Below are 23,683 nucleotides of genomic sequence, written 5' to 3'. Positions count from 1 at the left end.
CAAATCACATCATTACTGTGAGTATTCCTCAGATGTCTGAGGGTCTCCATTTTAATTTGTAAAGGTAGCTTATGAAGGCAACTATGATGACCAACATTTCTGATATTTGATCAGGAATTATCAGCAAAGCTACAATTGAGATGTGATCAGCAAATGCTGATGCGAAATGCCCCAAAGGTGTTCATAAACGGAGTCAGAAGCCCTTTCGCATTAAAGTTTCGTTTTGTGACTTGCATGTGTTTTTCCGAGTAAGGGAGCTTAGCCCTGGGAAAACTGCAAGCTGCTTCCCTTTGATTCCACAATTCTTGTTCTGAAAGCACACATTTCCAATGTTCTCAGCAAGTCAAGTTTATTTAATGGTATGTTTCGTCAATATGGTAATTCAAACATGATGCATGATGCAAACATAACAGTAAGCAAAAAAAAAAAAAAGCATTACATTGCAGTAGCAAAGTAATAAAAAGTTGCAATCCAGATAGAAATTAAAGGTGTTCTTGATATTAATCAAAGGCAACTCTAAGCAAACGGGTTTTTAGCCTTTTAGCCTCGATTTAAAGGAACCCAGTATTTAATAATTTTTGCAGTTTTCTGGAAGCTCATGCCAGATTAAAGGAGCATAAAAGCCGAGCGCTGCTTCTCCACGTTTGGTCCTGACTCCGAGAAGAACAAGAAGACCCGAGTGATCTGTAAAGCTGACGCAACGACAGACCTTTAATGATTTCCTCCTATAAAAGGAAAGGACAAAAAGACCCAAATTGGGCCATTCATGCTTGCATGTTGATCACAGAACTTTGACGCAAAAAGGGCTAGAAGTCGAGTTTGTAGTCTTCATAAACCGTAGCACAATGTGTGGCATCGACTCATATTAAATTTTATAACAGGCGGTAATAAAACTGATATCTTATTACGGTGAACAGATATTGAGTCTTTAAAGTCCGGCGTCTTAACAGGTTGTCTTAAATGAGGCACATTGAGAGGATGTCTAACTAGAGTTTTAAACTTGGCACTCGCAATAGTTAGACTGCTGTGTTTCATTTTCTGGTTGAGCAAAGAGCCGGTGCTGAGGCTAGCCACTTTTATGGATTCTGGCGCCAAATTGCACACTAACCCATTACCCCTTCTTTGCATAAAAAAAAGGAACATGTGTTGGAAAAATAGAGCTGATTCAGCACTGTCACTGGTTTGGCACTTGAACTTCGGTTGATTGGGTGCATGTTCACACTTGGCATTGAAATTCATCCTAAATGATCACATCTAACTTACCCTCTCTTTTTGTAATTAAATGTGGAGCAAGATCAGAGGGCTGAGAACTGAAAAACAAGCCAAACTCTTTCTTCTAAATTTCTCTGAAGTTGCTCTGACTGAAGCCATACTCAATAAAGTCAAAAATAACGAGCTACAATAAAGACCTATAATAGGCTAATGAAACAAAAATCTGATTGCTGTATTTTAAGATTTTCTACTATAAAACCAAGACCTTCAGGTCTGCCCTGCCTTTACATGCTTTTATCACTGTTGGCTGAAAGAGTTACAATTTTGGAATGGAGGGTGATTATTTCTATTTTAAACCCACTGAACAATGGATGAATTTACCCTCTTATCTAATCCTCACAGATTTGAATCCTAATAAATATGTCTAATTCCAGTTTCCCTACATTAGCAGCAAATAAAACGGTAGTATAATTTGCAGACGTTTATAGCATAAACTTTACCAAGATTTGCCTTTGAATATGTCAAACCACAGCTTCCAGCGTTTCTATAAATCATGAGTCATTGTGGTGGGAGGACAAAGGTGTTCAAGTTGGAAACAGATGAAAGAACAGGAATATCCGTCACGCTGCCCGGCTCGTATTACTTCCATGGTGAGGGATAATGAGGCTGGAACCCATGAGGAGGGTCAAATCTCACTGAACCACACAGAAATCAAGTGAGCTTCAATTAGGAGTTCGGCTTGTGGACTCTGGTATAGTAACACCGAACAGACAAATCTAAAATGGATCAGAAGCCACAAAGCAGTTTTCAGCTTTACAGCTCCCTTTGTGTGTTTGTGTGTGTGTGTGCGTGTGTGTGTGTGTGTTTTTCTGCTCTTGAGCGCATGTGAAATTGAAGGCAGCAAGTGGAGCTAACTGTAATAATTTTATTATGGGTTACAATTTAGAAAGACTTTCATATGCTGCGCAACAAAAAGGTGCCTCTGACTGTAACCGGTGCTAAGGAATTACATTTCTTTCATATTCATAAAATTAGCTAATATTCTGAACAATTGGGTTTGGATCAAAGCAGCAGCTTTCACACACTGGTAGTAGTGCCATGGTGCTGGCACTGGCAGCCCAAAGTAAATAAAAAAAACACTCAGTTTTATTTTGCAACAACTACTCGGTGACCTGCTAATCTGAGTAAAATCTGTGGATTTCAAATAATTCGATTTGGTCAGAGGAGAAAAAAACAAAAAATTATTAAAACCAACCTGACCCTACAGTATGTTTAGAGAAAAAAAAAAAGTTGTCCACTTTTTTTTAAATCATGAAATAATTACGTCAAAACGAATGTCGTATTTAATTGGATGGCATGTAGCAACCTACCTGTCCGGAGACGCTGAAGGGTCATCTCAGCCTTTCCCACCTCATTTCTTTCTCTACTTTTGTGTTTTATTGAGTCCCTTTTTCCTGTTTGAGGCGAGAGTGAGTGCTTGGGTATTTGCTCAGGTGGCTGATGATGTGCAGTGAGTTTCAGTTCAGCCACAGATGTGCCTCTGTAGTTGTGGTGGGGGATCCTTGATGGAAGAACACCTACAGCATAAGCTGCCACCCCCGACACAGGAGTCCTGCAGGAATTTACTAAATCCTATTGCAAATTTCCCTTCTCCATGAAGATAATTGGCTTATTCCTGTGTTTAATAGCTGGTCCTTCAGGACACCGGGTTCAGCATGCTCTGTGCAGACATATGTCTGTTCCTCTGTGTGTTGGGGACTTACAGACATATTACATTCTTACTTACTGTCAGAAAACGATAAACTGATGGCAGAGAGGCTCTGTGTGTTGCCGCTATGCTGAGGTGTCTCGGAGTGCAAGGGCATGGGCTTGACTCCCAGTGGGCTCTGCTTTTGAAACAAGTCAAAATGGCTGCTTCTTTTTGATGTTGGGGCAGCGGATACACAGACAGCCTAGTTCAGGAACAATCTGCACATACAAGACTTTCAGTGCTGCATTTTTCATGCCCTCTAATGCACTCGATTTCTGCTTCTCTTTTTTTTTATTTATTGTTTTTTTGTTGTTGTTGAGCTCTACACCACAGTTTGAGGCTTCCACGTAGACTTGGATGTGGAGAAGGTGTTGCCTCACCTGAATCATTACCCGCACATCAAACACAATCTGGGTCTCTCTCAGAAGAATCCTTCCCTCAGCAGTCTTGGCGCCTGCAGGAGACGCGACCTCAAAAGCCGCGCGAGCGCGCTGGTGCTCGTGCACAGCTGGGCTAGCGCCTCTCTTTTCACGCACACTTTAACCCCCGAAGTGGCTCTGCAGCCACACCAACAGCGGACGCTTCTGTGTTTCTTGGCCTCCGGGCGACTGCTTAGCGACGAACCAGACCTCGGCTGATCTAGCAGCTCGGGAAAAAAAAGGATATCAACTCGATGCTCGAGCCAGAAAATGAGCGGGCTCGGAGATGGATGAATTGTCGGCGGATGCGCAGCTGTTCGCGTCCTCTGCGAGCCCACGTTAGAAGCCAGAGAGCTATCGCGCATAATTCTGGGACGTGACCGAAAACTGTCTAGTTAGAGTGCATCAGGAAATGGATGAAAGGGGAGAATTCCCCGCACGTGGTGGGAGGAAAGAGACGCAGCTCAGAAAAAAAAAGAGAAAAAAAAACGCCTCTTCTGTGTGTTTGTGTGTGTCCTGATGGCTGCTAAGTTGAACAAAGACAACAGAGAGACAGTTGCTATGATGTAGTTTCAAACCGAGTGCTCTGTCAGTGTGAAAACATGCTGGACCTGCTGTGAAGTGAAATGGTTGAAAGCATCTTTTCAAAAGCCTGACTGATGATATTGAGCAGATAAAATGGCAGCACCTCAGGGAGGATTTTTTTTTTTTCAAGCTAAAAATACAGAAGCAAAGTACAGTTTGTTCAGGCTCATGATGTCAAATTACACTGATAAATAACACGTTTGTTTTATTTAAATTGTTTAATGTAGCTACTTTGTCACGTGGGAGGTGGGATTAAGAGTTTGCATTCTGCTGACTGGCTGCATTTTCCAGGCTAGCCTACAATCACAGGGGGCGAGCCACAGAGCAGGAGGTTCGTCAGCGGCGTAATTAATGCAGTGTAGTTCAGTTGTCATGCGTGATATTTCAGGACTGCGATCTACTTGAAAAGGCCTTTTGATGAATGGCCAATTAGAGGCAGACTCCTCATGCCTGGTGGCTGACTGATCTCTTTTTAATGACACTCCTGTTTCTTTGATAAAACACAAAATGAATCATCGATACCCTGTCCTGGGGGGGGAGCAGTGCTGAGCTCTGAATTGAATAGTAATTGGGTTTGCAGCAGCAGCAGTTAGGGGTCAGCAGCGTCGGTTTTGGGCTCTGTGCTCTGTGCGCCGTGGTTGTACTCTGATTCACATGGCTGCAAAGCCTGCGATTTGCTGTTTGTTTTTCTCCTAACTACTGCTAACAATTTAATCCAGAGACGATGTGTTTTTTTTGTTGTTTTTTTTTTAACGTTTGCATTCAGTGGTCTTGGACCCTTTTCCTCCGTTTCTAATGCTAAGCTACAGAATAATGGCTGCCGTTTGTTGTTGGACTGGGAAATTTGACTTCCAAAGAAAAGAGAGAGAGAATGAGCTGTCACGTTGATTGAAATTGAAAACTGGAGTGAATAAGAGTTCAAACTGGAGTCACTTTTGGGTGTACATACTTGTTCTGCACAACATTCGACTGTGTTCTTGGTCGGAGGTACTTCTGGTGGAGATTCTTTCCCTTTTTATGCAGCTGGAGTCAGGCCAGACATTCATACAGGAATCATTGGTAGGAAATCTCAAAACGTCTTCCACAGGTACTTGTTTTCGTCTTTTCCTGGATGACAGCTGGTACCTTGGACAGCTGAGTTTTGCAGACTATTTTTTTTGCTTCTGTGAGCATATATTTATAAAATCTGAGAATTTTGTGCTGTTGTACCTTTTTAAAGGGACCCTATTATGTAATATTTACCTTTTTCAGCTTTGCATCATACCTGAAGTGTTGCTTTGATTGTTTCACGTATGTTGGAGAAATCCTTTCATTTTCCATGGCAACCATTCAGCTGTCCAAAATTTTTTTGGAGACGCTCATTATAGGAGTCACTTTGGTGAAACGCTGCTAAAAACATTCTTAAAGGGTTAATAGAGGAGCTACGTGATGACTTCCTGAAGGCGGAGTTTCAGAAACAGCAGTTTTTCTTAAAGGGACAGAAGCCCAATTACAAGGCGCTAAATGATTTAGTCAAACTACTTTTAAGTCATATTTAATGTTATACAGCATTTTTAAAACTACTGAAAGTAACATAGCTACTTGAAAGAGCTATAAAATAGATCTGTATGCATGGAAAACACACAATTCTGCAAATCTCTTTTATATAAACACCAACTTGAATTTGTGAGGTTATTTAATGTCATCAAAACAAGATTAACATCAATAGGTTCAGCTTCTAATGTGTAATCAATTCCCCCCCCCCCCCCATGATTATTTTAGATTCTTCAGTGTTTGGCTGAAAAAAACCCCACTTTGATTAAACATGAGATATTTTTCCTTGATGTCTATGCTCTGATTGCGATGCATTGTTTTTTTTTTTTTTTTGTTATTCTCAAAGAGCATTTCTTTTCCTGCATAATTAATGGTCTGGGAATAAAATACAACCACGGCAGAGATAAGAAGTGAAGCAAAAAGGTACAAAAGAAATACAAAATGTCTCATTTTCTCTTTTATTTACCACTCCCCCCTCTGGAGATGACTAATACGTGTTTGCCTTTCCTCTAAAAAGGGGTTGTCATGGGAGAAAAGTTGAAGCTGTGAATCCACACTGTGTGACAATTTGAGCGAGCAGCCCACCAGGCTGCTTTTGGCCCACCCAATGGGCAGCGACACCTTTTTATTTTTATTTTTATTTCTTTTTATTTTTGCATCAGTGTTTTGCAGCGGGGGCCTTCAGCCGCTGGAGATTTCTCCGCTTCCCCGAGCAAACAGAAGAGCCTCAGATGGAGGCGATTAATGCTGTCAAAATGTCACTGCATCCACCTGCTGGCGTCGTGGGAGCGGGACGATAATCTTATAATTCATCGCATTAGCCCGCAGGAGTGCGTCTCTTGTATGCATCTGGCTGTAAATGGCACAGCAGTTTATGTATACGTCTCTCCGCCTGCCCTCCACCCCCAATCTCTCCTCCGCTCCGCCGCACAACAATGCAACACGGCTCCCCCCGCGTGAAAATTGCAGAGCGGCCCTTTTCGAGTTCAGTCGTGATAGAAGTTCGTTCGACAGGTGGAGATACAGAAGTGAGGGGGTTGGGGGGTGAATCTCATGTTGTGGATTTGCACTTTATAAACGTCATTATCATCTTCACCTGACCCCGAGGTTGTTCCGCCGTTCAGCTTCGACCCCAATTTTGTCGGAAAACCTCGAGTCGCGGCGCGTGTGGTTTTCTCGGACGAAATTGGCAATCGAGTCAACAAAAGGGACGTTTTTTTTTTTCCTTCTTCTTCTTCTGTCCTATCTCAGAGTGGAGTGTTAGGCGTGACTGCGTGTGCCTCTCTATGTGGCGTACGCTGACTCGGTAATCTTCCCCGCCTGGAGCCGTCAACATCTTTCCTCCAAACAAAGTTTTCTGCCTGCGCCTCTGCCAGATTTGGACCATGTAGAACATTAGTGTAGCAGCCCACGCTCCTAGAATACAGATTTGTTCTTGAGCGCACGCCAGAAGGCCTCTATATTTTACGAGCCCCCTCTCTACCAACACAACGTCTTGAGACTAATTATCGCGGTCGCACTCAGACACAAAGCTCGTTTATTATTGCTTCGACATCACATTTGTTTTGGCCCTGGCCTACATGGCAGGGAGTCCACGGCGCTCGGGAGCCGCAGCCACGCTCCGAACTCGACGGATGGAGAATCCGCTCTGCTGCGTGTCACGCGTCGTAGGCTAAAAGGGCGTTTGTTTTTGTTTTGAAGAGTCCTGTCATTCGTCTCTTCTCAGTCGACAAGGCTTTTTAAAAAAATATTTTTCCCGTCTTTTCCACGTGTGAGCTGCTCACTTGGGAACCGAGCTCGGTTCCCGGGAAGCTCTTTTCCTCGTCTGTCCTGCCCTAGAAATGCCTTGATACTTTTATTATCATACTACTTTACCCCCCACCTCCTCCACCAGGCTTATTGTATCTGTTCTCTGATTTAAACTATTTTTACACATGGTGCAAGACTATTTTTAAGAGCCCGAGAAATGTTGATCGCAAAAAATGGAAGTGGAGCACGCCGACGTAGTTTAATAAAGCCACTCTCTGATTTGTGGGAAGAATTTGGTATTTCAAATCTGTAAGTGTCTTTTTGTCCAGGATTACGGAAACGAGTGTTACACTTGCCTTTGTTGCGTCTGAATATCCTGGACGGCTGGTTTCTGCTTCCGGCTGTCATTATCGAGAGGTGATGACTGGCGACACGTGGACGTATTGCCAGTCAATAACGAGCTCCAATCATTTAACATCTCAAAATATTCCCAGTTTGCAGTCGATCCTGGCATGATTACTGAGGGAAATATTCCAAACAAGCTGTCAATCTCACGCCAGCTGAGAGAAACAGACGTAAAAACATGTTAAATATGTGTTGGTAAAGTCTCTTGAACATTTGGCTTTGGAAGGATAGGTTAGATATTTTATGGTGTTAAAACTTTAACACTGAATCAAAATAAAACCCCTTAGAAATATATTCATACTCCTTTAACTTTTGTTCTTATATGTTATTGGGATTGTATGTTATACATGAAAAAAGCCCATAATTAGTAAAGTGATGGGGGAATAATGTATTCCACACAAAAAATCTGAGAAGTGTGGCATGCACTTGTATTATTAAGCCCCTACCCCAACGCCCCACCCCAATGGGTGAATAGTTTGTAGAACCGCCTTTCACTGTGATTACCGCTCAGGCTTCTACCATCTCTGCACAAAACAGCTTAAGACTCTCTTTGAACAAAAACGGTCGAGTCTTGGCAAAGATTCTTAACTGGATCTAATTTTTGACTTTAACTGGTCCGTTCAAACACATCAACATGCCTCGATCCAAGCATGCTAACCTCCATACCAGTCTCAAGTCTTTTGCAGCCTCTAGCTGGTTTTCTTAACGCTGTACTCGGCTGTATCCATCTTCCCCCAACACCGACAAACGTATTTCATGATGCTGGAGATGGTATGCTGAGCATGATGTAAAGTTTCTGCCATTTGGCCACGCCTTGTGATAAACTTGTGATAAACTACAAACAGGTCTTCTCATTACTTTCTTTTGAAAATGACTTTTTAAGTGGACAGCCGGATCTTTGGTCAGTTTGGAAATGTGCCAAACTCTGTATTTTGAAATGATGGACTCAAAAGGTGTCAATGACATGTTCAAACCTCAGGATATTCAACCATTCAAACAGAGGCTCAGTGAAAGGGAGTTACATGTTTATCAGTTTGTGTTTTTCTTTATGTTGAGTTCATGATCTATTTTCTGTATGTGAGGCTGCTGCTCCTTATCTCTGTCACAACATCTGGGTGTTTTATGGTTTTGTTATGGGTTTTATTTTCTCATCTTCTAGTGTTTTGTGTTTGTAGTTGTTACTTTTTTTAGTCCTGTCTGTTAGGTTAGTTTTCACAGTTCTCCTGTTGTCCTTCGTGTATTATATCTAAAGGTTATTTGCTGATAATCTGGGATTATTTTTTATTCTTGCCTAATTTACATTTGAATACTTGTTTCTAGAGATGTGCCGATCAGGTTTTTTCCTGCCGATTCCGATCACCAATGAGGGCCGATCACCGATACCAATCACATAATTATTATTTTTTTAATCATAAGCACTACCGGTTACATTATGTGGAAAAAGGAACCATGAATTCACCTTAATTTAGACAAAAACTTGTTTTTAATACCTTTTCCATGAAAAAAAACAAAACAGGCATTGTGGAAATTGTACTGATATCGGTAATACTATCTTTAACAGACTGATGATATATGAAGGCGCTGAAGAGGCTAAATAATGCAAAGAGTCAAAATAAAACCTCTCAACATTGCCACAAAATTCAAGTATAAAACTTAACATTCAAAGGCAAATACAGGATCCATTACAATAAACAATCCAGAGTTACTGAATAAAAACTTCCTGATAGCATGGCGGATAGCTGATTACTGCTAGTCCTGATTGGCTGTTTCTGACTGAGTGGAGTAATTATGTAGAACAGGGAGGAGATCGATTATTTTTTCAGAGATTAACTTTTGCTGTTAGGACAGCAAAAGTTTTAATATGAAAGTTTAATAAAAATTTATTTTTTTAAGTTAGATACTGCAGCTTTAAGCAGAGGTTTGGTGTGAGAGTCACTACCAGGTGGAGCAGAAGCGACGCTCCGTCTGTGAAATATTACTACCTGTAGCGCGTAGCAGCGGTTCAACAGCGAGAGCAGAACCAGCGTCTTACATCGCAACTTGAAGACTTAAATAATTTTGCGGGTTATTTGTTTAGCTTTCTGACTGTCATGCTAATCCGGGTGAGTGTTTGTAGCTGTGCGCTGCTTTACCTGCTATCTGATCCTCCATATGTCTTTTTTACTGCAGTGAGCCTCGATGTAGCCAAACTCCGTCAAGTATGCCATTGTTTTTATGCCATATTAGATTCGTGGTGTTGATGCATTTTGACGTGCTTCACCCCACGTGCTTCAATTTTCCGCCGCAACATGCAAACTTCCCTATTCACTCAGTGCGTTATAGTTCCACATCGCTTAGGATTTGTTGCTGCGCGTTTGCGCAGTGTGAAGGAAAGAGGAGACCAGCTGCACAGGCAGGCTGCGAAATGAGATGCAGGTGATCGGTTTGTGTGATCGGAAACAAGAGACCGGATTGGCGATCACCGATCATACACTTTTTCACGGAAATCGGCCGATTATGATCAGTGGCCGATCGATCGGCCACTGTTTCTGCTTTCCATGTCTTGTCTTTACGTTGCTGTTCTTCGTCCAGCCGTACTCCATAGCTTACTTTCTGGTCTTGGTTATTGTGCTCTTCATTTATCCAGTTCTTGTCTTGGTTTGGTTCCAAGCTTTGATTATTTTCCTGTCAGGCTTTATTGGTTTTAGTTCAGTTTACACCCCAAGTTTCCCGTTTCCCATATTTGTGTATTATTGTGAAGTCTGTCGGGTTCTAGCTTTGCTCTTGTTTCGGTTAATCATGCTCACGTTTTTCACCTGTGTCTCCCTCGTCTCTGTCATGCTTGTCATCCGCCTGTTGTGCTATTTGAGTCCCTGTCTCTCTGCTGTTTAGTTGCTGGAGTCTTGTTGTCGTTAATCGTCGCTGTCAGTCGTTTTTTGGTTCATGCTAGTCACGTTTGCCAGTTTTGTTTTGGGTTTTTGTTGATAAATCTTCCCACCTAAAAGATTTATCTACTAGGTGAGTAGACCCGAATGCAGTCACCGTCTGCAGTTTGATTCTCCTTTAAAGCCGAACCATCAAAAAAAGTATATCTTAGGTTGCATAGTAACCTAAACTTTCTTTAAGCCACTTCACAGTGTTATCCCAGACTGGTCTGCTGCATTTATTCTGAGATTAAATTACACACTTTGTGGATTACATGTAGTAAACTGAAGGTTGTAGTGATACTTATTTATGTGTAACAGAATAGAGGGAGGCTGAATGCAGCGTAATGAGTAAAATTAATTTGGATTTGTATGATTTAAAGCAATCACTCATTCTCTTTTAAATCTCTTCTGATGTTGGGGCTAAACTCTTACCTCTGTCTTTAGTTGGTCATTTCCAGTCCAGGTCTTCATCTCTTTTACAAGCTACCAAAACTGAAAACAGTCGAAACCAAAAAAGATTTGTGCCCGAAATTATTCCTCGACTTGCCTCTGTCAATGGAAGAAATAGAATATTTTTTTGTCTCATCTTGCTCCTTCTTTTAGAAGCAATTACAGCTTTTCTCTCACATCACTCAGCATTCCCCTGGCTCCTCTCTGTTTACCGCCATGAATGGCACATAATTTAAAAGCTGTCACCAGACATAAATTCAACTACAACACTGCAGGGAGACTGTTCCTTTTTCTGTGTGGGGGCCCCTTCGTTCTTATCCAGGAGTAAATAAAACAGATTTACCCAAACATGACAATTACATGCTATCATGTCCTTGCAGATCTTCTTTTCTGTGGATTGAGTGTTTTGGATTTGTTATGTTTTTTTTTATACCCAAGTTTTTCTCTTCTCTGGACACATGCCGTGACGATGACTGCGCTTGCCGATGTTCAGCTGACTCCCACTATGTGACTCATAAATTTTAAGGCTATTTATGTTTTAAAGCCTTTCAGTCTGAAACGTTTTTTTTTTTTTTTTTCTTGGTTGGCCGGCTGAAATGCCTCCAAATTCCTAATTAGAGTTCCTTGGCCTGATACAACGGATACCCCTTCTCTTCCCCCACAACATTTGATTGTGACAAACTATTTCAGCTCGCCTCGTCTTTAGTGCTTGTGAGGGTGTCGGGCCTCTTCTCTGAGGTTTTTCCTTTCCGGTGTTTTCTCAGCAACAACGATACACTAATGTATTCTGCTCCACTTTTGTCACAGTCCCTCTCTACGCACCTGCACCAAACACACCGTGACACGGAATACGGTAAATGTCAGCAGACACCAGGAGGAAAGGCGAGTGATGATCGGATATTTCTCTGATCCGTACATATGGAGTCAATCAGATGTCTGCGAGTGAGGCTCCTCGCTCTTTTTGTGTTATCGCAGGAGGTACAGCTGGCGTCGGAGCCGAGGCGTGGGGAGTGTGTGGGTGTTGTGGTGTGACACATCTGGGTAAAGTGACATGAGGAGGTCCTGATAGATTTGGGCTGAGCAGGAGCTTGTTTCTGTTGTGCTCCGTCAGGCGGAGGTTCCTTCCACATGTCTGCCTAATGCTCCTGATAACTGCTACCTTGCCTGAAGCCACTCTGTGTCTTTATATAGACAGAGCAGCTCAGAAGTTTACACACACCCATCTGTGCCAGGAGTGTCTTTAGTTTTTTGCTATATCGTTCATTTTTGATGGACTGATAAGAGATTACAGGTTCAATGATTTCTGAAAAACAAACAGGAGCAAAATTATTAATTTATCTGTAGATAAGTCTTTTAGTAAGTTGTGCAGAAGGCACATGTTTTTGGTAGCCATCTTCAAGCCTCTTACGTAATTCTTATTGGATTTGTGATCAATCTTCAAATCAAAAATGGCATAATGTCAATGGTGTAACGTCAAAGAGGTGCCTACATTAGTGTTTCCCAACCCTGGTCCTCAAGGCACACTGCCCTGCATGTTTTAGATGTTTCCCTGCTTTAACACACCCCATTCAGATGCAGATTGCAGTTCAGAAAAAGCTTGTTAATCAACCATCAATTGAAATCATGTGTGTTGAAGCAAGGAAATACCTAAAACATGCAGGGCAGTGTGCCTTGAGGACCAGGGTTGAAAAACACTGGCCTACATCACAATGGAGACGGACTCTTTTCATGCGTCAATCCACGCTAGTGGAATCAGCTACTGAGCTTTGCCATAACGTGGTGTCCCTGAACCCCTGAAGACCCAACTTCTCCTACCCTGAACTGCAAAACTGATAAATGTTCAGTAAGGTTGAGATCCCAGAGATTTGATGTTGGCCTCTTCCATTCCTTCCTCAACCAGTTTTGATGTGCAGGTGGGATTCTTGTCCTACTAAGAGTGCACTAATGTGCCATTTCGACTACTTAACTGTTCATTTGAGGTGAAGTTGAAAAAAGTCAAGACGGTCCATTTTTAGTTTTTCTTCCTTTTTCTGCAGTGTTGATGAAAGAGCTCCTTAGCTTGATGTTGCTACCACCAGGCTTTTCAGTCAGGACAATGTTCTTTGGCTTGTGTGATGAAATGGCTCAACTTTTCTTTTGGGTGACGATGCAAGTTTCCTGCAAGTCATTTGACTTATTCATGTGGGCCAGTTTTATTTAAGCTTGAAGGTGCCAATTTTGGAGCAGGTGCTGCTATGTTGATTGGCACCTCCTCTGCACAATTTAACATTAAACTTTAATCTGTGAAAAAAAAAAACTACTTTTTTTATTTTTATTTTTTTATTTCCTTTATTTAACCAGGTAAACCCCATTGAAATCTGCATCTCAATGGGGACTCGTAACTTAACTTCCATCTACTGACGGTGACATTGTTGTTCCAGCTGCTTCCAGATTTTGCTAGGCTTAAGCCTTAGTGGTTCCTAGGTTTGTTCCTGGGCATCCTAATGAGTTTTCTCACGCCTCCCATTAGCCGTTTGGGTCAGCGTGTTTAAACTTTGACTTAATCGGGTTCTTCAACAAGACAGTGATTCCCGAACACTTTGTACTGCGAACATTAGACTTCTGGAAAGGCCCTGACCTCGACTCCATTGAAAATCCCAAAATCTGCCTAAGAATCATGTCTGAGCCAGTAAACCAGTCAATTTAATTCAGCACTATCATCCGTTCACTCTTGGTAAATAATAAGGGTTTAAGAACATATGCAAAGTTCCCAAATTAATATGAGACTCATGCACATCAGTGGATTCTTCTGACTATCTCTGCATACATACGTGCGTGTCTCTACAGGCAACGGGTCAAAAGTGCAGTCTGCAGTGCAGAGTGTACTCTGAAATGTGCATGTGTGACATGATTTGTGAGTCCGGCGGAAGATGGAGGGTGTGAGATTAAAAGGACGCAACACAAGGACGTGAGAAAAGACCTGCCTGACGCCTTTGCATGCAAAATGGCCAAAAAGCCCCTCAGTTGATGAATGAAAGCGTCAGTGGCAAAAATGCAGTATGACCATGAAGTTGACAGTAAGAGCGACATTGAGCCCAAACAATTTCCATTTTCTGTTGAATTTCATTTCTCTGTTTCTTTAGCCAACGCGCGTCTCAAGGTTAGCTGCTAGGTTGTGCTGCTGGTGTGTGTAGTGTGCTGAAGTCTGGAGTGTTTTGTGCTTGTGCACAGGAGTGGGTATGTATACACATGCGTGTGTGTGTGGGGTGTGTGTGTGTGTGTGTGTGTGTGTGTGTGCGTGTGTGTGTGTACGTGAGGTGGGCTCCCAGTGGGAATTGTATTTCGGTTGCTCAAGCCTGACAGATAACAGCCCACCCTGCTCGTCACATCAATTATTGAGGGGACGGGAAATTGATCGGCTCAAACAGTGAATGTTACCCTGCCTGCCTTGCTAGGCTACTGTTTTTGTTCCTCATACTCATGCAGTTCCCCCTACTTTACTCATCCTCCATCTATCTCTTCCTACTCTTTTAATCCCTTTTACCCCTTTCCTCATTCGTCCTGTTTTTGCTTCTCAACCTCTGTACCTGACCCACTTCCTCAACAACTTTCTCTTCTGTTTGAATTTCCTGTTCTTTGGAACCCCGTTGGCTGGCTTCTCTTGATATTTGTCTGTGTCCTACAGTCATGCTCCAGGATATAGACAACTGCTTCGACTAAGTTTCTCAGTTATCCATGTAATTCAACTTCTGGTTTTCTGGCAAACTCTGCTCTGTTATGTGTCAACACAACCAATTCTTATTCCCTTGCAGTCTGTACAAGCCCCTTTTCACCCGGCTTCATCCCTGCATCCTCTCTTTGCCAGCTAAACATCTTTGATCCGTCTCCCTTGCAGCTCTTTCTCACAGAAGCTCAAGTGTTTGGTCTTTGTCGGGTCGACAATGCCCCTCAAAACCACGTGCTGCTAGCCAATGGGGATGTTTGCGTTCCTATAACGGTCGTCACTGGATTGAAAAAAGGGAGGCCTAATTTGAGCTCAGTTCATCATAGCGAGATTGCCCCGCTTTTATTGATAATTGCCTTTTTCCGTTCAAAGGGACGGGCGCTTAAACTGTCAGCCGTGTAAACATGAGAGATGCAGCTGTTGCCGCAATTAGCGTCTCACTTTCCCCTAATGAAAGGATTAATCCGCCAGCAAATCTCTCGGCTTCTTTTCAAATGCCAAGCCCCCCATTCAGCTTGCTGCCAGTGGAAGAAAGGCGGCCCGTGTTGAACAAAATGGGACTATCTATAACCGGAGCCAAAAGTCGCATTCATCGGCTCAGCCTGGTGTCACATCATCTGGGTCCCTTTGCTCGCTGCGGAACAAGAGAGACCCTTAACCAACTGCTGTTTGATGATTTCCTGAGTGCTGCCTTTGCAATCGTCTGTTCTTGCAGCGTGGCTCCTCTACAGAGTCACCTCCGTCACCACGCCTTCCCCGTCTTCGCCTCCACCGTCTTTTCTTCCCCCCTCCACCTGCCCCTCCAAATCCATTGAGCGCTCAGATCCATGCGCACAACACAACACAGCCTCTTGTCAAAATCCCTCGTAACGGAGGGCTTTGCTTTCGGCAGACAGTTGAACGTCACTAAGTGAATAGCTGTCTCCTGCTGGAACAAGATGTGTCTGGCCAGCCTGCGGTGAATGACGGCCAACAGAGAATAGAGGAGAGCTTAGGCTACACCTTTGAAGCCATTGATTGGACTTATTGATTGGTTTTCTTTCTCTGCAACATAGAGACAAAGGGAACAGGTGTGGAGTTGCCCCCGCAAGATCAACTCCATTACGAATGCTTGCATCTCAACTCTTCGAGGTCAAGTGTTCATTAGAAAAAGGAACATAATTTACATCCAATTATTTAAAACGTAATTCAGTCCAACTCAGAAGTCAGATTGCCTTGCAGAAGTATTCACAACACTCAACTTTTTTTTTGTTTTCTCACATTAGAACCACTCATTTTAAGATATTTTGTAAGAACTTTATTGGACAGACGAACACAAAGTTGGTCTGCCAGATAAGGATACACAGTTTATAAATGTTTTGAAAAATAAAAATCTAAGCTTGCATTCACCTATAGTACACTACAAAAACACAAAATCTTACCAAGTATTATTGGTGTAATTTCTTGTGTGAATGTCTTGGTACACTCAACATACTAATTTCACTGGCAGATTATTTCACTTATAACAAGACATTTTCTCATGTCATAAGTGAAATAATCTGTCATTGGAAATACCACTTTTTTTTTTATCAGTATTAGAAAAATATTTGAGACAGTCTTCTATATCTTACAAAGATATTTGTGCTAGAAACTACACCAAAAATACTTGATACAGTTTTGAGTTTTTGCAGTGCATAATTCCCTAATAAAGTCCAGCACACCTAAGTGCCTTCAGGTTTAATTTAATTAGTAAGTGCAGCTCACCAAAGTTTAATTTAATAGTATTATTCATCCAGGTGTTTGTTGATTTGAGAAGATTCAAAACAAATCGCATCGTACAAACCAAAGAAGGCTAGAAGTTGAAGAAATTTAGGCAGATTAAGTTAAAGAAAATGACATCCTGAGGTTTAAACATCTCGTACAGCACTGTGCAATCTTTTATTTGAAAATGGAACGAGTTTGGGACAACTGTGAACTTTGTTAGACATTGTTGTCCATTTAAAGTGAAGGAGAAGAAGAATTGGTTAAAGAAATATTTTAAGATATTCTGCTTAAAGTCTGCTCAGGTACCACCAAAATATTGATATGAATGTATATACTTTATGGCACTTTCAACATTTTCAGTGGTGGAAAACACTTAACATATGACAAGGGAAGAGTTTTAGTAATCCAGTAAAAAAAAACAAAAAAACATTTAGTAGCTCTAAAAGATTTTAGACTGGGATGGAGATTCACCTTGTAGGTTTCGACCAAATACATAATAAAACTCAAACTTGGCAAATACTATTAAATTTGTCTAATTGCTACACGTTCAGGCGAACTACTGTTATACTTATGTTCCTTGCGCCTTAAATTGTTTTACTATGTGTTGTGCGGCACATCCCCGCAGTAAGCGTACAGACGGGGGTTAAAGTGGCGATAAGAAACCCAGTCTTACTTTAGCAGTCACTTGAGCCCTTATTGTCACATTTTGTGGCAGGCAGTGGGTAATTCATCACAGCGACTATCACATTGGCTCAGGTCTTCCAGCTCACCCCTTTGATTTTGTGGCAAGAAGAGAGGCTAACACTTGGCAAGCTCACTCACGTTAGCGTTGGGTATTAATCAATTGCAGGAGCTCTCTGTTTCACAATCTTTAAACAGTGGTGACACAGAAGTAATACAGAATTTTTGATCATATCGAAAGAGAAACATGTATTTTCACACTTTGGTCTAAAGTTCTAGAATAACTGCAATGATGAGGCATGGGAATAAAATAAGGTTTGAGAGAGTTCCCTTTGTAGTGTTATCAGATGACCCTACAAAGTGACAAATTAAATAGGCAGAAAGCAAGTTTTAGAAGGTGAAATAATAGACTCAATTATATAGTTTTTTTATCTAAATGCTAGACATCTTCCTCTTTGTGCAAAGCACATTTAGGAAGGAAGCCGTAATGAAGTTTCTAACAATGGTTTAAAACTGAATATTAAAAATAAATCACATCAAGACTAATGTAAATGCTGCAGTTTAGTTAGATTATTTTCAAGGTTAGATTATTTTTTGATGAGTTATGAGGATTCATTTACATTCTGCAGCAATAAACTCCCTGTAATGATCAAAAGTGTCTATATGCATTCGTATTTTAATTGCAGTTTTTTCCCCCCCCAACTGCTTCATTGAAGATTATTGAAATCATTTTGCATCTGCAGAATCCTGGATTTAATCAAAACATGTGGGACTCATAGTTTCACTAACACAGACCTCCATCTTTATATCAATGAACTCAAGACGTCCAGCTGCAGTCTTGTTTTGTGTTGCTCCTTCTCCTTCTGTCGGCTCTTTTTGAGCTCTTTATCGAAGCAGATAAACACATCGTGTGTTAAGTGAACTCGACCTGTTGAGTCCACGCAGTTTCACTTTTACCTCACTGTTGGGCTAATGGCGCAGATGACTCGAGCGCACCTAGAAAGTCTGATAAAACACTGATGTGTCAGTCATTTCACAAGGCTTTTATAGGATCTATGTTTGTCTTTGCTCAGTTTTCAAGACCGCTTGAGGGCTAACAGATGGTGACGTTTCACCATGCGGCTCCGTCACAGCAGAAAGGAAATAAACATGGTTATTTTTGGTTGGTTCTCACAAAAAAAAAAAAAAAAAGAAGACATTTCTGGGAAACGTGTAGTGGAATTATCTTGAGTTATTTCATGATTATTTAAACTACCTAATTCATGCATTAAGCATCATGAAGTGATTAGTGCTGGAGAACAAAATGGAGATTTTTTTAAGTAACACAGTGGATTTTCTAGGTAGGTTCTGTTTTGATGTTGAATCCCAATCAAGAGGCATTTATTTATTTATTTATTTATTTTTTAAAAGACCATTATCACAGCCTCTGCTGATACCTGCTGTTGGTCTACTGTCTGCCATTTTATCTAGACTCACTTGCACAAGCAGTCCCAATGTTTGAAATGGGCTCTATGGGCACTTGCCCAGGGCTGCAGTAGAAAGGTTGCACACCAGAAAATGAAACTTGCTGTTCTTCATATGTTTTCCGTTGACTTTATGTGTAGATGAGAATAGGGAAACTATATTATGTTGCTTTTGTGAGATGGCACTTAATTTTGTCCCACACTAGAATATCTGATCATTTCTCCCATTGTAACTGGTTTGGTTTGGGAGTCAGTTTTCAAAAGATTATTTCATGTTTTCAAGCTTACCGAGTGCAACTCATGCTATAGGCTGTGAATATAATTTTGTTGATCTACCAAGTTTTATTTATCATTTAGTTTTGAAGTGTTTTGTTTGTTTTTTTTTGCTTTGGGGCCTGTTGTTTATTAACAGATACAGTAAAAGCATCAGGGCTATTTTTTTATTGTATCATAAAGATTAGCTGAAAGAGAAAAACACATTTAGTACTTTAAAATCAGTCTGCTGTGAAAGATGGCCCTCCTGGCTCACACTACCAAGTGCACTCATATGCAGCTACAACCGACTCTATTTTGAACTGTACTTTGTTATTAGTATATTGATTGATTTTGAGAGCCCCGGATAAAGCAGCCATTATTGGTCAGAGTATAAAGCCTAGTTAAGTGTCTGCTCTCTGTCTATTTTTTAATTTGTTCTCTCTGAGCTGTAGGGGTTTGTAGAATGCTGGTTAATTATATTATTTGAGTTCTGAGAACTGTGTTTGTAATTACAGCCCAACACATCCAATTGAATTTTTATTATGTATTTATTGGGATATATAAGTTAAAACCCAACTGCCCTTAAATCAGTTATTCAACTTAAGGATCGATCAGAAACAGCAACTGAAAAATAAAATTACTGAGAACCTTGTAGCACCTGGCTTCCAGCTGTGTCATTGGCTCACCGGACCAAGCATAAACAGTGGAGAAATCGTTACAAATATGTATGCAAATGCGTATCAACTTGGGAAGTGAGCCATGAAAGGACAGTTTTCAGACTTGGTCAACAGTTAAGTTCTCTCAGCATGTAGGAGCTCTGAAAGCGGGAGAAATGAATTCACAAGCAAGAAGAAGCCAAAGCAGTCGTACGTTCTGTTTACCTGTGATTTAATATTAATAGATCATTGATCCAATAAAATGGAACCTGCAACAGCCTGAAGTTTGATACACACATGAAATAAAATTACATTGTCCGTTATGTTCCCATCAACAAAAGCAATCAGTAAGGAGTCTGGTAAACACAAATTGCATTTTAAAAGAGCATGATAGATATTTTCCATTTGCACCGAAAGTCAAAACAAAGTTATCTAAAGGTTTTTCTGCGTTTTATAGGAATATCAACATGACTGTACTTGTGTTATTTCGGTAAGAAAGACCACAATGACAGAACATGTTATCATCCATGTTCGTAAAAATAAAGTGCTAGCATTATCAATCATGCTTGTGTATATGCTGCTCAGTATGCTAATGGCAGAGAAACGACTTACAGGCGCAGGAAAACTGTTGATCCACTGCTGTTATCGGTGGCTATGCTAACTAGCCTGAGCATTTATGGCAGACGCCGTTTTAGGGAACTATGTGTAGCACAGCAGAGAGAAAGGAGGACGGAGTTAGATGAGAATGCATGAGGGTGACTGGCAGCACTAAGCTCCTCCTCCTGGCACTGATAGGTTGTTTCTGACCGAGTGGTGCATTTTTTGTGCATATGGCAGTAAGACTGCAGGGAGCTGGTTTTCTCACAGATTACGTGCCTCATTTTATACTGTCATGACAGCGGCAGTTCTAACAAATGTCTAAAAAACCCCATATATTTTTAATAAAAGTTACATTTTTTCACAACCACATCAAATAATCATAGTTTAATACACTTGCTTGCATCACAAGTTTAGCATTTCTTCACTTTTTGGTTCAGTCTTTACACTGGATTCTGGGGTTTTATCTAACCAACTCCTCTTATCTTCTGTTTTTATAGCTTGTTCCAGACTGATTGAACAGAAAAATAGGATGAAGCAAAGCCACCTGGGAAAAATCTATGGACTATGAGGTAAGAATATGTAAGATTACTTGGTAGCCACCAGCTAATCAATTAAGACCCTGTCTCAGAGAACATGTTTATCCTTCTGTCTGAGGTCCGAATGTCCCCCCACAAACCTGACCATTCGGGTATTGTTGGTATTTTATAAATTCCTTTTCTTTCTACCTGAACACAGATCATTAATGATGTTTCATCTGCGACGCTGAAACTTATTTTTAGATTCAGAGCCGAGACCGATCATCTGCTCATTTTTAATCAGTTTTTTTTTTATTTCATGTCTCCCGATGGGTCTCCCTTGTTGTTTTCTCTGCTTGACCTAATCCAAGGTCTATTTGAGTGAGGGATTAGATCTGAGCCGCCATACAGATACATAAACAGTAATTGTCTTAATCCCTTGTTCGCACACATCTTTATCTCTGTCATCGTTAGCCTCGTCGTAAGGCTACCTACTTCTCCACAATCCCCCCCACATCTATTCATCCGCTGTAATTTAGAGCTCCTCCACTGACCTCAGCGGTAGCCGACTCATCTTAAAGCCCAAGATTACACAACTGCCCTTCTCCGTATCTCCACCACTTCATCTCGGACTCTTCGGCTCTCTCTTTGCTAATCCAAGCGTATTATCTCTCAGCTTTGACTGTCTCCCAACTGTCTAATTCGTTCCCCCACTCACCAACCCACCCCACCGTCTGTCCCTCCCACCCACCACAGGACGCCCCCCACCACTCGTCTCTACCCTTCTTCTCCCTCTGCCCCCTCTTCCCTCTCTCCTCGTTTTTTGCGTTCACAGTTTCAGGCCGAGTTTATTGCTATGACAGGCGATCATCAGTAGAAGCTGCAGCGTTTAATGGCTGTAAGCACGCACCGCCGATGCGCACACCGGTTTGTGTGTTTCAGCGCGAAGCGGCACAAGCAGCAGGGTCAGCGCGCGCGCACACACACACACACACACACACGCAGTCTCTTTCACAGCTGAGTGAGCATTCTGCTCCCTACGTGCTCCCCTTCTCTCTGGCTGTGAAGGAGCAAAGGAAGGAGAAGGAAAAAAAAATGTCTGGCCCGGACTTCAGCTGATAGTAACTAATGACTGTCTGATTAGTTCATTAGTCTGGCACTCCATTGCCTGCCTGCTGAAGTCATAGCAGTTTACTTTAAAACATTTTTTTTTTTACTGTAGATCAACTTCATGCACAAAAGCCACCCACGGTCTTCCAGCTCCATCTCCCTCAGCTTTGTTATGCTGCTTCGCATGACGCTTTGAGCAAGACGAAAGGATTTCGCCTTGGAGAAGTTCCCGGACCGATTGTTGAATTTTCTCCTTTTGTCTTCGCTCGCATCGTCGGTCTCAGCTGGCCAAGCTGCTGCGAACAGCTGAGCCTCGATTTCATTGCTCGACATCGAGGCCCAGCAAGAACCAGATACGGCTAGATTCCCCCGTTTTAGTTTTAGCAAGTGGAGTGAACGGGATTATCTGCCACACAGCTGGATAAATGTTCAGATTTGCAACGCAAAGAAAATAGGATGCTGCACGTTGTGGCGTCGTCTACCAGTGAGGATTCCCAGCATCTTTTTTTTTTTTTTTTGGGGAGTTTGACAAACACTCGCCTTTATCTCAGCCTCCCCCAGTTCTGTCTCTGATAACCATGACGGTTTTCTATCAACTCCTGACAACATACCCATAAAGTGAACCAAACAATCTGTCAAGAACCAAGTTAGAGGCAGAGCGAGTGGGATTTTGCAAGAAAACTGTGATATCGCGAATGAATGAGATGCCTGAAGTCTGATATTTGATTTACCTCCGTCAGTGATTCATTCCCTAAAAACCTTTTTTTTTTCTTTCTGAAAACTGTTATCTGTCTCACAACATGCACTTGTAGCCTCTGAAATTATTTTGAGATTACATTTTTCTCAATCAGTAAATGTCAGTGCCGCACAATAAATGGAATTACAGCAAAACGCTGCACTATCAGTGTATGCAAATCTGTAATCACAAATATAGCTGCTTGGATTGAATATTTGCTGGATCTTAATGATTCTAGTTCAGTCCAATAAAACTTGTCAATCATATTTGGCTTATTGACCAAGACCATAATGTTCTAAGAAAGAAGTGGGGGCATGAAATGGTGAGGGGAGCAAAGGGTCATGACCTTCCCTATAAGACATAGGCTGGCATGTTTCGTCTAACCTTACGTAAAAACGATATGGTTTTACTGTATCAGAATTTTCAAAAAAAAAAAAGTTTGAATGAGAATAATTTACATGAAGCCTTTTATCCAAAAGAACACAAACAAAAAGGTTGTATTATTCTGATAATCTTTTATTTATGTATAAACTTCAACTAAAGTGTGGAATACATTTTCTAGGAATTTTAAGTTCTGAATTTGTTATAACGTTTGCCTTTTTGCTCTTTAGAGAACAATATTAGCTTATAAATGTAACTAGCCTTTGTAAGCAGGCTAGCTACCTTTTAAAAGCTAGCTACTCTCTGTATGTAGGCTAGCTACCACCTTTGTAAGTAGGTTAGCTCCCTAAGTAGGCTAGCTACTTTACAAAGGCTAGTTACTCTTTTTTAAGTAGGCTACCTTTAAGTAGCTAGCTTACTTACCATCCACAGTTATGCTACTTTTTGCTTGATAACTGTGGTTTTTGAAGTAATGGCGTCCTAATGCGAGTGACAGGTGGCTCTTCTTCAGTTTATGCTTCCTCACATGATTGTCTGTGCTTTTGTAAATATTTTATATTGGGTATTTACAGCAACAGTTGAATTTGTCTTTATTGCTCGAAAGTGCAGCAGCCTTCTTTCAGGCAACTGACCAGCAGTGTTAAATCATGAGCACGCTGACACTTTATGTGGCTTCAGAGAGAGAAGCCATATAAAGGGTTTTTAAACTGCTGCGATGGTGTGATAAAGCTTTTTAAAACCTTGATATATCATGTCTTGACCCATTTCTTGAACCTTTTAAACTCCTGCCATCATGGATCAATATCAAGCCTTAAAAAAAAAAAAAATCTA

General features: G+C 41.3%; 1 protein-coding gene across 4 annotated transcripts in view; it reads left to right on the top strand.

The window, feature by feature from the left end:
- cdh24b (cadherin 24, type 2b) overlaps positions 1 to 23,683 on the top strand; it is a 220,563-nt gene that overhangs the window by 6,863 nt on the left and 190,017 nt on the right. For all 4 annotated transcript variants that reach the window (XM_008432992.3, XM_017310022.2, XM_081598308.1 and 1 more), the window contains one exon: positions 20,608 to 20,679. The gene's annotated coding sequence lies outside the window, so the exon portion shown is untranslated. The remainder of the gene's footprint in view (positions 1 to 20,607; positions 20,680 to 23,683) is intronic.

This window comes from Poecilia reticulata, chromosome 17 (genome assembly GCF_904066995.2).
Source record: "Poecilia reticulata chromosome 17, P_reticulata-male-v2, whole genome shotgun sequence".
Classification (NCBI taxonomy): domain Eukaryota; kingdom Metazoa; phylum Chordata; class Actinopteri; order Cyprinodontiformes; family Poeciliidae; genus Poecilia; species Poecilia reticulata.
The sequence above is the reverse complement of the archived record's forward strand: the minus strand, read 5'-3'. Positions and strand labels throughout refer to the sequence as shown.